General features: G+C 41.2%; 1 long non-coding RNA gene across 1 annotated transcript; it reads left to right on the top strand.

The window, feature by feature from the left end:
- Positions 1 to 202: 202 nt before the first annotated feature.
- Positions 203 to 7,287, top strand: LOC119023342. Its single transcript, XR_005076241.1, has 2 exons — positions 203 to 325; positions 6,991 to 7,287. It is a non-coding gene; the product is annotated as an uncharacterized LOC119023342 (long non-coding RNA).
- The last annotated feature ends 7,027 nt before the right edge of the window (positions 7,288 to 14,314 follow it).

The following is a 14,314-nucleotide window of genomic DNA, read 5'->3' as shown; positions in this document are numbered from 1 at the left end:
GTTAAAGCCACACACACACACACACACACACACACACACACACACACACACACACACACACACACAGTATAAACACACACCTGTTAACCATTAAGCTCCACTTTCACTTCTCACTATCCATTCAGTCCCATGTTTAGGTGTGTTCAGGGACACTAAGGGAAATGAAACTTCTTCCGGGGGTTGCCATAGAAACTGAGAAAGTCCTCATACCCTTGGATCAAAATGAACATGATTTTCTGTGACAAGACATCAAAGATAGAGAGGCAGTGAGAAGGCCACACATTGATCACAGCCATGTTGAAGGTTACTGTGGTTATCACATAAGGTTTGTGTTTCTTTACAATTGATATTGCATTTCCATTATAAACTTTCCTGTTGCATGACAGATCAACTACTCTTCATTTTAGAGTACTGAATCACTCTGTTTAAATTAAATGTCACATAAATGTTTAAATGTCAGAGAAGGTTATGCTATTTTGTGTGAATCAATAAGGATACATTTTCTTCCTCATTCTTAAATCATATTTTTGAGTAAAATAAACATGTACACTGATACTTATAGAGTAGCATTAGGTGAAGTATTTATTATCCTCAAGTGACTGAAAGATGGGCATTCATGTATTTGTAATATTTAGATGACAGAATGTGTCTGGAGGCTGCTGTCCTCAATTTATAATTTCCTGCAGCAACATTTTTCACCAGACTTCTGGGTGCAGAGTGTATCCCATCAACTGTAAGCACTGTCTCAGTTTCAAAATACATTTTTGAACAAATTATATTATAGCCCTTGGCAATATTAAAGTTGTTGTCTGTAACTATTTGCTAAAATTGTCAATATGATTTTACAGTAGAATTAGAAACAGGTCAGCTGTGTAAAAATCCACTGTCTGTGGCTCTACCCAGTGGCTGTAATTTGATTTGCAAGAGTCCACCCCTGCCGAATCAACACAACCAATCAAAGCCAAGGAGAGTGTCTGAGGCCCTGTCCACATGGGCGAAAACAATCTTTTTTTTCTCTGTCTTCCTCGGCAGCATTTCAAGAATATTTGCACCCACATGGTCCACCATTGTTGTTGTTGTTGTCATAATAAGACATCACAGGGTTCAGAAGGCGGAGGCTAGAGTTTTAGGGGTGGGGCAATAGCGTCATCATTTCGTAAAGTATGCAGATTTGCCATCCACATGAGAAGGGGAGGGCTGCGTTTTCGGATTTCTCCACCCTGAGTCCCGTTTTCCAAAAAGTGCGTTTTCAGGCCCTGTGTTTTCAGGATCAGTATGGACGGTCAGCCAAAACGATGCAATACATGTGTGTTTTCGCAAAAGAGTGTCTTTCTAAAACGGAGGTTTAATATTCCTTCTTTCTCAAATAGCCGCCACTGGGCTAGGAATAAACATGTGATGTGACATGAAGCACGAAATTGGGCATGAACAGTGACATACAACATATGCATTGGAAAAAATGTGGTGACACTTGATAGATTTGCTTAATTACAGATCCATGGCCCATTTTCTCGCCTCCTCAGTCAAACTATTGACTAAAGGAAGCGTGCAGCGGAGCACCTCGCGTTAGCTGCCTCAAGCAACAGACAGCTAACAGGAAGCAGGTCGAATTTGTCTTCAAAATAAGAGCTTTACTTTGCACCCCATTGGAATTTAGATCTGGATTCCTAGCAGGGGGCTTTTAATTTGAAAGTACCGTTAGAATCTTGCAGCTACAACAATAAGCTGACAGCGACAGAGACCGAGGAGAGCTAGCATCTCCCGGACCTCAGTGGCTTTCCAGTTGCTCATCCTGACGTCCACAGATGAAGTCATGAACTCCAATGTCAATTCTAGCCATCTTCACCATAACATAACACCAGAGCACTACTCTTTACCCTCACCATGCCTCACAGTCGCACCATGCCTGTTTAGAAGCACAACATTGAAAAGGGTCCGGTTTGAAACAGTGTTGCACAGCGCAGCATAGCCTTCTGAACGTTGTGTAATGAAATACACCAGCATGGCGGTATATTAAAAATTGATATCATAACGAAAATATACACCAGTATTCGGTGTGAACCGGTAGGCCGCCCAGCACTACGTTCAAGCATTGCATGTAGGCATGTGTCGGTCTGGCAGGTGAATACCTAAACACCTCAACAGAACAGGGTAATGTCTGCTGTGGCAAAAGGCTCATATTATCATTCTTCCTTTGGTTGCTCTCCAGCTGAAGAATGTACAAGTTAATATTTCATTTTTGTTTATAGAATACACAAAAGAATTCTGTGTGATATTGTTTTACTCTCCCAAATTGAAAATATTTCTTCATGCAAAAAAACATATGTAAATAAAAAGTGTGATTGAAGTCCATAGCATTTCACACCTGTTCAATAGAAATGTAATGTGTTCTGACAATTTAAAGCTTTTTTATCTTCACCATCACATTCACACACATATTCTCTCTCTCTCTCTCTCTCTCTCTCTCTCTCTCTCTCTCTCTCTCTCTCTTTCTCTCTGTCTCTCTCTCTCTCTGTCTCTCTCTTCCTGTGCAAACACTGACAGGGTAGGACACATTGCATGTACAGAGAAAGGGGTCAGTCAATACCAACTATATTCATGGTAACTAAACATCAGCGTCTCACAGGCCATCTGGTTGCTTGCACAGTACAGTGAACCCTTTTCTGTTTCAGTGCTTGTTTATATTACACAGTCAAACTTTTTTTTACCATTAATTCTTTTGAGAGTAGAGACTCCCACATGGAAAGAGATTGCTAACATGATGAGTGACTGGTTTCTGTTATTAGCACATTACCTCAGATTACACAACAAAGATTATTAATTTCGTCTGTTTAAAGGCCTGAAGGTGACAGAGTTTTTTGGGAATCAGGCCTAAAGTTCACTTCAGTTTAGTTAGTGACTTTAAACTACAAAGTACTCTCGACCTCTAGAGTCAGTTTTGCACATTAAGAGTTCTGCCTCGCCCTGATGCTCAGTGGTGAGAACATGGGCCATGTACAGAGGTTTTGTCCTCACCTAAGCAGCCCATGGTTTGAATCCAACCTGTGGCCCTATGCTGCTTTTCTTTATCAGTATTCTTATTTACTCTCTCTGACATGGGCAATGGTGGGGCATTTTTCAGTTCTGTTGTTGTTGTCTGTTCTCCACCATTGCTTGAACTCGCTTTGGCTCTGATTGGTTGTGTTGGAGTGGTGGAATCTTGCAAATCAAATTCGGGCCTTTACGGGGAGCCACAGACAGTGGATTTTTACACAGCTGACCTGTATCTTATTCTACTGTCAGATCAGGAAGACAATTTTACCAAATATATCAAAAATAGTTACAGACTACAGCTTTAAGTCCCTATCGCCATTAGGGTTAAGTCAATGTACCTGACATAAACACCTACCTCATTAAATGTCCAGGTAATATTTCTGTCATCTATCATCCTTTCTTTTTTTTTTTTTTTTTAAGTATTTTTTGGCCTTTCTGGCTTTATTTGATAGTACAGCTTGAAGAGTTGGACAGGAAACAGGGTAAGAGATGGGGAGCAAAGGGACCCGGGCCGGGAGTCGAACCCGGGTCCGTTGCAGAGCCTCGGCACATGGGTCGCGCGCGCTACCGACTGAGCTATGCGGCGCCCCATCTATCATCCTTTCTGTCATTGAATCATTTGCTGTTTTATAATCTGTCCAATGTGATGTTGCTGTGAACTAATTATATTGTTGTAGTAAAGTGGAACCACTGTCTCTGTTCTGAGAGCTGTTTGTTCTTAACTACATGACCCTTTACTCGTGGCTGGAAGGAGGTGACAAGAAGTCATCTTTCGCTCCACTTTCAACATTACTTGCTGTTTTACAAGATTCATTATTAGAAAGTAGGTCTCAATTTATGTATAAAATACCCTCTGCTCCTGGTGGTCTGTTCAGTGGACAGACTGATAAACCAAACTTCATTCTAAAAGCAGGTGTTTTATGCCCAGGCCTTCTTTGCAAATATATTTTTGGTTCTAATTTTACAGAGGCTCTTTTTTCACGTCAGTCGATCGAGGCACAATTTGTACACGTGACATTAACTCAGTGACCTTATTATGTTACCTGTGAACACTGGGATTTTCATTGTTTGATGGAAACAGTGCAACACGCAGCTTTTAGACATGGAGGGCGTGGTTGTTCTGGCGACAGGAAAATGTTGTGTGGCTGCTCACAACTATCCTAAGCTATCCTATTAGATAAAGACCAAAAAAAATCTTGGGAACTTTCCATGCTAGAGGGGTGTTTCAAGAAGAGACAATAGAGGGCTTACACCAGTGTTGCACCTAAAAGTGTAGGGCTGCTGATCAGGCTGCTGTATTTGATGAGTTAGGAAAAAAGCTGAATATCTAAACAACATCCTCATGGAATGGCACAAAATTCATGCTCCTGTTAAACCTAGTCTGTAATGTTGTTCAGAAACCTATTTTGTTATAGGGAGAGTGAGGTAAGATGAGCCAGTGGGTAAGTTGACCCACCCCTTGTATCTAGGCAACAGTGCACATGTTTTGTCATGTGACCTTAAATTCAGGAAGCACCCATCATTTCCATCTTGCTGTGATGAATAGAAGCACATGGGAGAAGTGGTAAGTATTTTTTTACACAAAAAACTGTTTTTTGCTTGTCAAAGTAAATTTTCTGGATACGAGGTAAAATAACTGTCATGTCAAAGCAAATTTATCCAGGTCTAAAATTATACATTATACACATTGGTGATTTGCTGACGTATAAAATCATGAAGATTAGCCTGAATTTCTAAGCTAGCCCGTTCTTTCCAAAATGGTGGCTATGGGGCAAAGTGAGCCAAAGGCCATGGGGTAAATTGAGCCATTGGTTCAACTTAGCCCACCATAAGACACTGAAGAGAGCAAGGAAGGCTGAAGGAAACAAACTCAGAGAAAAATGGCAGTGGAAAGCAGCTCCAATGAGAGTGATGCTGCCATCCCATTTGATGACACTTCTGAGCATGAGAGCTCCAGTGATGAAAGAAGTGAACCAGATGTCTCAGATCTGGTAGTTGGTGACTTTGTCATCGTAAAATTTGCATCCAAATGCAGGAGCCACCATTACATTGGCTTGGTTGACAGCCTTGCGGGCGACGAAGTGAGTGCCAGATTTCTCAGAAGAATCCGAGGGATCACTGGCACTGAGAAACCCACCTTTGCATTCAAGGAAATGGATGAGGCATCTTTCCCACGGAGTGATGTGCTGAAGAAGCTAGGTCAACCTCAAAAGGCAGGAGGAACTGCAAGGAGGGAGCAACAGTTCATATTCCCCTGCAACCTTGACAGTTGGAATATCGAATAGTTGTTTTGATTGAATGGTTAAATGGTTTTGAAACTAACTGGTGGTTTGTTCTCACAAGTTTAAAACTGTTACAACGGTTTGTTAGCACAATATGCTCAGGTGTACATGTTAAAACTCGGATGGTCAGTTTACCCCCAGATGTCTCAACTTACCCACTGACTTGGTGCAACTTACCCCTGACCTGGGGCAAGTTGAGCCACAAGAGCACTTTTTTTTGAGAAGCCATTATTTTGGGCAGCTTTGTCAGAGATGCATTTTTTAAATTTCATTTGATAGCAGACATCCTGAAATAAAGGTATATGTTTTCATTCTATTTCTGTGTCATTTTTCCTTACCTCTAGGACAACATAAGTAAAAATTGGCTCATCTTACCCCACTCTCCCCTACTGGGTGAAATGGTCCTGCTATCCTGAGAGTATTCAATACATAATGTATTCAGATAAAGGGTCGAAAATAATCAGACCTCTGTGGCAGCTGCAGGACTGAGAAAAAGCCAATCCAATCCGTGCTTTTTGGCCCAAATAGCACGGATTGGTCAGATGCCTTCATGTCTCGTTCTACCTGCGCTCCCCTCTGTCCCTCCTTCCTCCGCGCATGCACAAGTTACGTTTCACTGATGCCAAAAATATTCAGCACACTCCTCTGCAGGAGAAGACTGTTACTTGTAATAGCTCACCCCGCTAAAAAAAGGAAAAGAAACCCTGAGGCAGAAATGGCTGCGACAAAATAGGCTCTGGATAAATTGCAGAGGTTGCTCTCGTTCTGTTGGACAGGTAATGCTTTGTTTTGTCTCGGGGGGATTTGTTATTTTCATGAAATATGTAAGGTTTGCCAACTTTGCTACGTTTATAGCTCGTATTAGCCCAATTCTAACGTTAGCTTCTTTGTGTGTTGTTTTTAGCCATGAGAATAACTAATGAGTCGTCCCAGTTTCCACTGGATACGGGTCCGCTGTGGCGCAGTAGGGTAGATAGCTGGCCTCACGACGTGTGCTGGTGTCACCACGGAGTGTTTTATTTTGAAAAGTAACCAGATGCTATTTGTTATTTCGGCGCTATACTTCCTGTCTGCTCCATGCTAAATTCAGCTAAATTGATGCGTCATCCCACTGCCTGATAGTGTTGTGTCGGTCCCGAACATGTCGTTCGAGCGAACAAATCTTTTAAGTGAACGGAATCACTTCCTTTCTCAGTTCAGTTGAGCTCAGCCGCGATCATGCCGGCCGGAAGTGGAACTGCCGCCTCACTCAGGGAACTGTGATTCACGTTCATGCTGTGATTTGTTCATGACAAACTTACTGCACACATTCTCGTTCACATACTGTGCTGACAGTGGCACTGTGTCACTCACTCACTCAGGGCAGAGGAGTTGATTCATGTTCAGTAACCATACTGCTAAAATTAGCGCTGTGTTGCTAACATCCGTGTACCATCTTGTTAAGTGATTTTACTGTGCACAGAGGACACTTTCAATAATTGTGTAATAATTTTAGTAGATGTATACCACTCAAAGCAGCGCTGCATCTCACGTGAATGATTGTGTGCTATAGTCCGTGAATGCACCGTCCCTCAGTAAGTGAACGTGAACCTGAGGGCTGAATCACCTTAGATAGCTCAGCAGATTCAAGGTCTTTCAACGGATCCTGATTTCCTTCTACTCTGCTGCTGTACAGAGTATACTGACTGGAGCCATATCTGTCTGGTACGGTAACAGCTCCTGTGGGGACTGACGAGCCCTGCAGAGGGTGGTGAGGACTGCTGAGCGGACCATGGGTACCACACTTCCCCTTCTGCATGACTTATACACCAAACGCTGTACCAACAGTGCCAGAAGGATTATCAAGGATCCACATCACACCTGCACTGTCATAAAACACGCACAGAGAGGATGAGGAACAGTTTTTTCCCTGCAGCAATCAGAGCCCTGTACTCTGCACTCTGAACAAAAAAAATAAATACATAAAAAAAAGGTTTTTATTGTATTGTATTTATTATATTCTATTGTATTCTACTTGCACTGCATTATATTTTTATTTTTTACTCAAATTAAGCACAGAAGTACAGTACATGTCACAAAAACATTTCACTGCACATCCTGTATGAGTATGTTACAAATAAATCCTTTGAATCCTTACATCCTTGAATCCTTGAATCATGAACTGAATGACGGATCGTTGCTTATCAGTTCAGGGAGTTGGAAAGCACTGAACGATTCGGTGAACGAATCTTGTGAATGAATCATTTTAATGAACGGATTCTAGAGATTCAGTATAGTGAAAAGAGCTGCCGTTCCTGTCACTACTGCCAGATGCGTGTTCAAGTTTGTTTGAGGCGTGGCTTTGGATGGAGCACTGACGGGACCGGGGGGGGGGGGGGCCTGGAACTTAGAGGAGGTGCCACTTTCAAATCTTGCTAGCTCGCTTGCTAGCTCTCCAGGATTGTAGACCCTAGCATATGGACGGAGTTATAGTCCTTCAGAGAGAGAGTGGTGCCACCTTCATTTACTGCAATGGTTCAGTTTTTTCACAGCAATGGCGGATGGAGCCCCGCAAAAGTTCCTGGAAGTTAGCTTTCGCTGACTTCCGCTCAATGTAATTTGGAGCAACACTTGATCAAGGCAAAATGTTTAAAGAATGATATTTTCACATCATTAGTGCATCATAATATGTTGGCGGACTGTCCCTGTCTAGATTAGAAGATTCAGAGAATATTAACAGATAAAAGTTTAAGCTAGCATACTGTCTAACGATAGCAACACATGCAACAGGCTAAATTCTAAATTCTGTTCTCTAAATACAACTTAATCAAACGCTGTCAATTTATACTTGTGGCAAGGTTAATGTGTAGGTAGTGTGATTGCAGTTAAACATCAATTCAATATCACTGAGGCTGCGGATTGACGGTTGAAGCTTATGATATGAGGACTTTCATTATGAACTGAACTCATAATGTCTCTCACCACCGCTTAAGAGAGCTATTTTGTGAAATACTGCAGCCCATACAATTATACAACAGCCTACTATATTAGGGCTTTCAGTTCTTATTTCATATTTGAATATAGGTGCAGTGATGCCACTTCACAACTCCAACACGCTGTTCACAACTGCAGTGCAGTACAACAGCGTGTGTGCCATAAATTCTGCTTTTTTAAATCTTATACATGTTCAGTTTTTGTTGACATTATCAGAAAGGTGTTCATTCTACTTTATGATATATATGCTGAGGTCAGAGTGGGTGGTCGTGCTGGGCTGGACTGCATTATCTCAACAATTGTTGCTTATATTTTGCCTTCAAGCATTTTAATGGAGAGGGCAAAATATCAGCAACACTGATGAATATAATGCATCGCAGCACAGCAGACACTTGGTAGTGAATCCAATGGGGTGTTATTGGCCGTTATCAAGCAGGGGATGAGTAATTACCTGGGGATGATGCTTGATTTGTTGGTGGAGAAGTTCAAGGAGTACGCTAAGTAGGCATTTGTGGACGTACGGACAATTGTCTATTTGGTTGGCCGGTGTAGCTGGTCAAAGTATTGAATTGGCCTTTAGTATTGAATTGGCTTCATTTGTGTTTTTCATCCTCTTCTTTCTATATACCGGGGACGCGAAAGTCCAAGAAAGAAGGGATAACATCTAAGGTCGGGAGACGTATGACAATCACCAGGTTACCGGTTAGGTTTGCTCGTGTCATCCGCCTGCGTGACCCACGCTAAATCTGTCAGGCTAGTGCGATCTTATCCACAAACCCCTTAAGGACACGCACACAAATACACCCGGTTGAAATAACCCTAAGAAGACAGAGACACACATGCTTGGTTGCTGATAGCGATTTTATTATTTGTGCATAGGATTTGATTTGATCTTGGATGATTCAGTATCTGATGTCTGAATTGGTTTATAATTATTGAAGGACATAAACAGTGGAAAGACTGGAACAGACGTCAGCGACAGTTGTCAGTTCTCAGAAGGAGCTGGTGAACTTTTATTTCTATTTTCCTTCTATCCTCACAGACAGTCAAGTCCGGAAAAGTTACAATTTTTAGGGCGATGCATTACGGGCTCTCACTGCGGTCTGCAAATTTGCAAAAGTGTTCAGGGTGACACGGGGTTCTGGGAACACAGTATAGAAAAAAAGAAGGAAAGCTTGCGGAGGAATCAGGTACTTTAGGTGTGCGGCTCAGTCAGGTTCAGATGAATGGATAAGTCGCCAATCAATCCAAACTCTGCTCAGCTCCAGTTGCATAATTGTGGGACCACAAGAAGCACCCATGAGAACATGACATTGACAGAGGCATCCTACACGTGACTAACTGGTTAGTCAAGGATTATGAACAAGAACATGTGACAGAAATGATGGCAGAACAGAGGATGCTGCTTCTGTTCCAACGAAAGAAAACTCTGGCATTTGGAAAAGTAAAAATTAGGAGCTCATGAAAATGATGATCTCCACCAAGGACTGGGACAACTACAAATGGTTGTTTACGGACACAGCACGGACATTGGACTCGGGAAATCAACCCGACCAGCAGAAGTTGACCTCCAACCCAGAACCTGGCCTCCATGGAAGAACTAGTACCCAACAGAGGAAGAGGTAATCCAGGGGACAATATCACAAACGAAAGGGCTACTAAAATCACACGTCTTGTAGATGACAAAGAGTCCTCAGAGCAACACACCATTGTTGCCTGTAAAGAAACCGGATGACTTGTATGTTTTTGTGCACGGTGTAAGAGCGGTGAATGAAGATTGGCTGACTTTCCAGCAGATGTACCTGATCCACATGCCTTGGTGGCTTGAACTCCTCCAAAGGCTTTTTACTTTGCAGTGGAACCTTCTACAGCGTTCCCCTTAGTGTTGAACCCTAGTAATTGTTCGGTTTACATACAGGCAGAGGAACATAGAGACACCTCACACATCATATACCTAATTTAGTAGAGTGAAAATTACAAGAAGAGATTGAATTAAAATAGGTTCTTACTGGTCCAGATCATTCTAAAAGTAATTAGTAAATAAAATAAATACAGCAATGGATAAATAACTGAAAACAGCAAGCTGAGCTGTGCTCACAAAAGAGAAGCTGAAGATTAGTGTGCAATGGACAGGACTTGTCATCTAGACTTAGACCACATAGACGCTATGGCTGTTTTGTATACAAGACCTCCAAGTTGAGCTATGGCTCAATAACCAGCCTGTTAGACCGGTTTACTTTTTGATTAAATGAGTTTTATTTTCCAAAAGAGGTTCCAAAGTCAAGCTACGGGTAAAATAATAAATATTCAAAACAAACACGATAAAGGAGGGTCATGATAAATTTGTAGAACGTCAGGGGCTATAGGAATGGGAGGATGTCATTCTAGCTGGACGCACCACAGCAGATTTTGTTGAATATTTGCCGACCCCAGAGGACGAAAAACCACCAGATGGTGGCAAGAAGCAAATGGGCAAGCCCATGTTGCAAGGGGGGAAGTTAAGAGAAGAAAAATCCAAAGGAGCAGAGTTTTTGGAACCATACCTACTGGAACAAATTGATCATGTTATAGGTGGACGCACAGTCTGTGTGAAAAACAAGGTTAGGAGAAGGGTGATGGTCCCTCCTGGTTATATTTGGACTCCAAGAGATTATATGCATGAGCTAGTCAGGGACTTTATTGATATGATAACATCAAGTGAGGGAAAAGAGATACATGGTAGTAGGTGCAGACCAATTTTAGCAAAGGCCTGAGGTTTGTCCTACCAAGTGGAAGGATGCTCAGTCTGTTGCCAAGTTCTTATGTTGGGAGGTTATAAGTCGATGGATACTTCCAGATCACATATTAACAGATAATTAGGGAAAAATTTGTGGATAAAATTGTAAGTTTGATTGTACAACAATCGTGAATTCAACAACGTGTAGGAGCGGTTTATTATCTCCTCAAAACCAAGACATCTGCGAAAAGTTATAGCGTCCTGAAAAAACGCATTGCTAAAATCTGCCAACACAGGTCTAAATTGGGTAGTGGTGCTTCTGCTTGCATTGATGGCCTTAAGCAAAAGTTTAGTTTGGAAATGTAAGAGATTTATATAAGCAAATTTTGTTATTGTCCAGCGAAAATCAACTTACAAGAGGTCATCGCTTTTGTTGTTCAGTCTATTCAAGGTGCCATTGTTGAATCACTGATCTTGCCATGTATTGTCTTGCCTGAAAATAAATCAAAGGGGGGTGGAGTTAATTAAAATATCTTAAGGTCATAAATGAAGCTGGTTAGCATCCAATATATGGGGTAATATTAACCATATTAATGGTGAAGTTTTATTTTGGATACAGATGCCAGAGGATTTTCATCTCCGATTTATCTCTGTTTGCTGTGGAACTGAGAGGGGAACATTAGTGGTCATTGTGTGATAATGCTCATGTTCAGATGTGGACAAAGGTTGTGTATAGGTATTCCTATACAGGGGCATAGTTAAACTGAGACAAGGTCTCTACTTTGTTTTCTGGCAGAAAACAGTCCTAAAGTTTTGAAGGACAAAGATGCAACTCATTTCATAAAATTTAAGGCGCTATTATTCTCCGGAGGGTCGTGAATTGGGTTCCGATCACATCCAGACAATTTTGGATGTTCAAAAATTGTGAAAGAAATCAAACAATTGCCTTATTGGATTTAACAGGCTATTGTTGTCCATGGATTTATAATTTTGTGGAGATCTCCCAACCTATGTATGACTTTACACATGGGGGAAACATTTGACCAAGACTGGCATTGACTGACTTGTGAGGCAGAGATAACCTCTACTGACTTAAATATACTGACTTAGATCAAGCTTGATTAGGCCTCTCAAACCACTGAAGTTTCTGAAAATTTGTCAAAGGGCGGTAACAGCTGCTTTTTCCAAAAAGCTATGGCCATAGCTGATATAATCATGTGTTATCTAACTGCTCGTGTTTTGCATGCTTCTCCCGGAGGAGAAAAATTACTCCTTTAACCAAAGCATGACTGTGGAACTAACAAAGGTGATGTACAGCCCTTAATAGACTAGCTTTGCTTCCTGCAGGTCCGGATGGAGAACCACATCCATATCCGAAAGTGGCCGATACTTCGTCAAACCAACAGAGCATTACTTGACACACCCCTCATTAACCCTAACTTGATTTTCTTTTCAGATGATTTTGCTGTAAAACTTCTGACCAACGGATCTCCTCATGTCCCATAAGCAATTATGTAATAACACGTCTGATCAGGCAGCTGAAAATGTGGCGATAACTTGAGGTTTTCTTTCCAGGAACAAGAAAGGATGTCGTAGTTAACACTAAATTTTGAACATCAATAATGTCTACCTGTCTGTGTAAGGGTACGCAGATATGAAGTTCATACAGGTTTTGCTGACCCAGAGTATCTCCAAAGGTAGCTGCTTTTACATCTATCTCTCCAAGAGCAAGAAGTTGGAAGCACTGGAGCACCAGGGGAAGATGTCGGGAATGTCCTCACTGGCAGTGAATACGAAAGAAGATCCAGTGACACCAATACATAACATGATTTAAAGGAAACAGGATTGACTGTTTCAGGGAGTTTAAGAAAAAACAATTGAATAAAAATGTTATTTGATGTATGTTAATTAGTATGTGGATGGAATAACAGATGAGTTGTTGATAACAAGAACCGAGAAAAGCAGTAACATTGTCTACAGCAGAAGCGTCCAAACTTTGAATGGGGATCAGTAAATTATCGATGCAAAATTACAGACTGAATATAATAAATGAAATTGAAACATTTGAAATTTGGAAAATGTATGATATTGAAGAAAATTGGGGTTGTATAGTGGTTTTAAGTGCGAATTTTAGGCTACATCAGAAGATTAGTATGACATGACAGATGTGTATGAGTAGATATACAAAGCTGGAAGGAATTCATCGATTCGGAGTGTTTTGGATAACATGCCACTCTAAAGGGCAACGCTGCTGAAGAATGAGAGTTCAGTTGATACAGCAATATGATATGTTTGTTATGTTATGAAGAGTTAGACAGATTTCTGTGTTCTCATATGTGTATCCATATGTCATGATGTGGAAATTGTTGTGTTTTGTTGTAATCCTGTGATGTATGAGCTATGGAATGAGCAATAATCTTAACACTTTAATTAGGTTTTACTTCTCATACCATCATGGTGATATATACATTTTGATAATATTTGAAAATAGAACCTGTAAAAAGTTTGGAGTTCAATGACCGATTGGCATATGGTCATTCAATTAGAGTATAAATGGTAATTGGTACTTGTAAATTACAAAGGAGTCTCCCCGCCTGGATTGGCTTGAAGGCATGGATGCTCCATAGTTGATTAGTGAGGTTTCCTATTTCTTTTTGATACTCCTTAGGAGGGGTATATTTTTGGAATGGGAAGCAACAGCTGATCTGTGAGATTCCCCTACAACTACACATAAGAAGCCATAAGCAAAGATTTCGAAAATACGAACTATTTTTGTTTTCAGAGTTTGCTGAAAAAGTGTACCTGAGGGAAGTCCTGCAGATGAGGCTAAGGGCAGCCGAATTCGATCTAATTAGGATAAATACTGAGCTTATCTAGTCATAAAGTAACTTAAAATAATGTGCTATAGAGACTAATAAGAAGCTAAATAATTAGTTTCCCCAAATTGCAGTTCACAAAAACACAAAATTAGGACTCTGAACTTAGCAATAGGATTGGATGAGGAGCCCTTTGTTGAAAACAGACATACTGCGACAGGAGTTGGATAGAAGCATACTATTGCAGATGTGCTTGTAGGTTTTTCGAGACCTAAAGGGTCTCGAAGGGGGGAATATGAGGTTTCTAGACGGCCACACATTCTGGCCTTTAATTCAACTCAGCTAAATTTAACCTGTTCCTCCTCCTTGTGTGAGTTAGGGAATGCAGACAATACGGGGCGCACAGCTCCAAGAGACCTTGGAGTCAGCATTTAGCTGTGTGGGTCAAAGGTTAGCAGGGGACAGGGCCACTATAGGGACTGAATTGGAGCCTG

The sequence above is a fragment of the Acanthopagrus latus genome, chromosome 7, assembly GCF_904848185.1.
Source record: "Acanthopagrus latus isolate v.2019 chromosome 7, fAcaLat1.1, whole genome shotgun sequence".
Classification (NCBI taxonomy): Eukaryota; Metazoa; Chordata; class Actinopteri; order Spariformes; family Sparidae; genus Acanthopagrus; species Acanthopagrus latus.
Note: the sequence above shows the minus strand (reverse complement) of the source record. Positions and strands in the feature narration are given on the sequence as shown.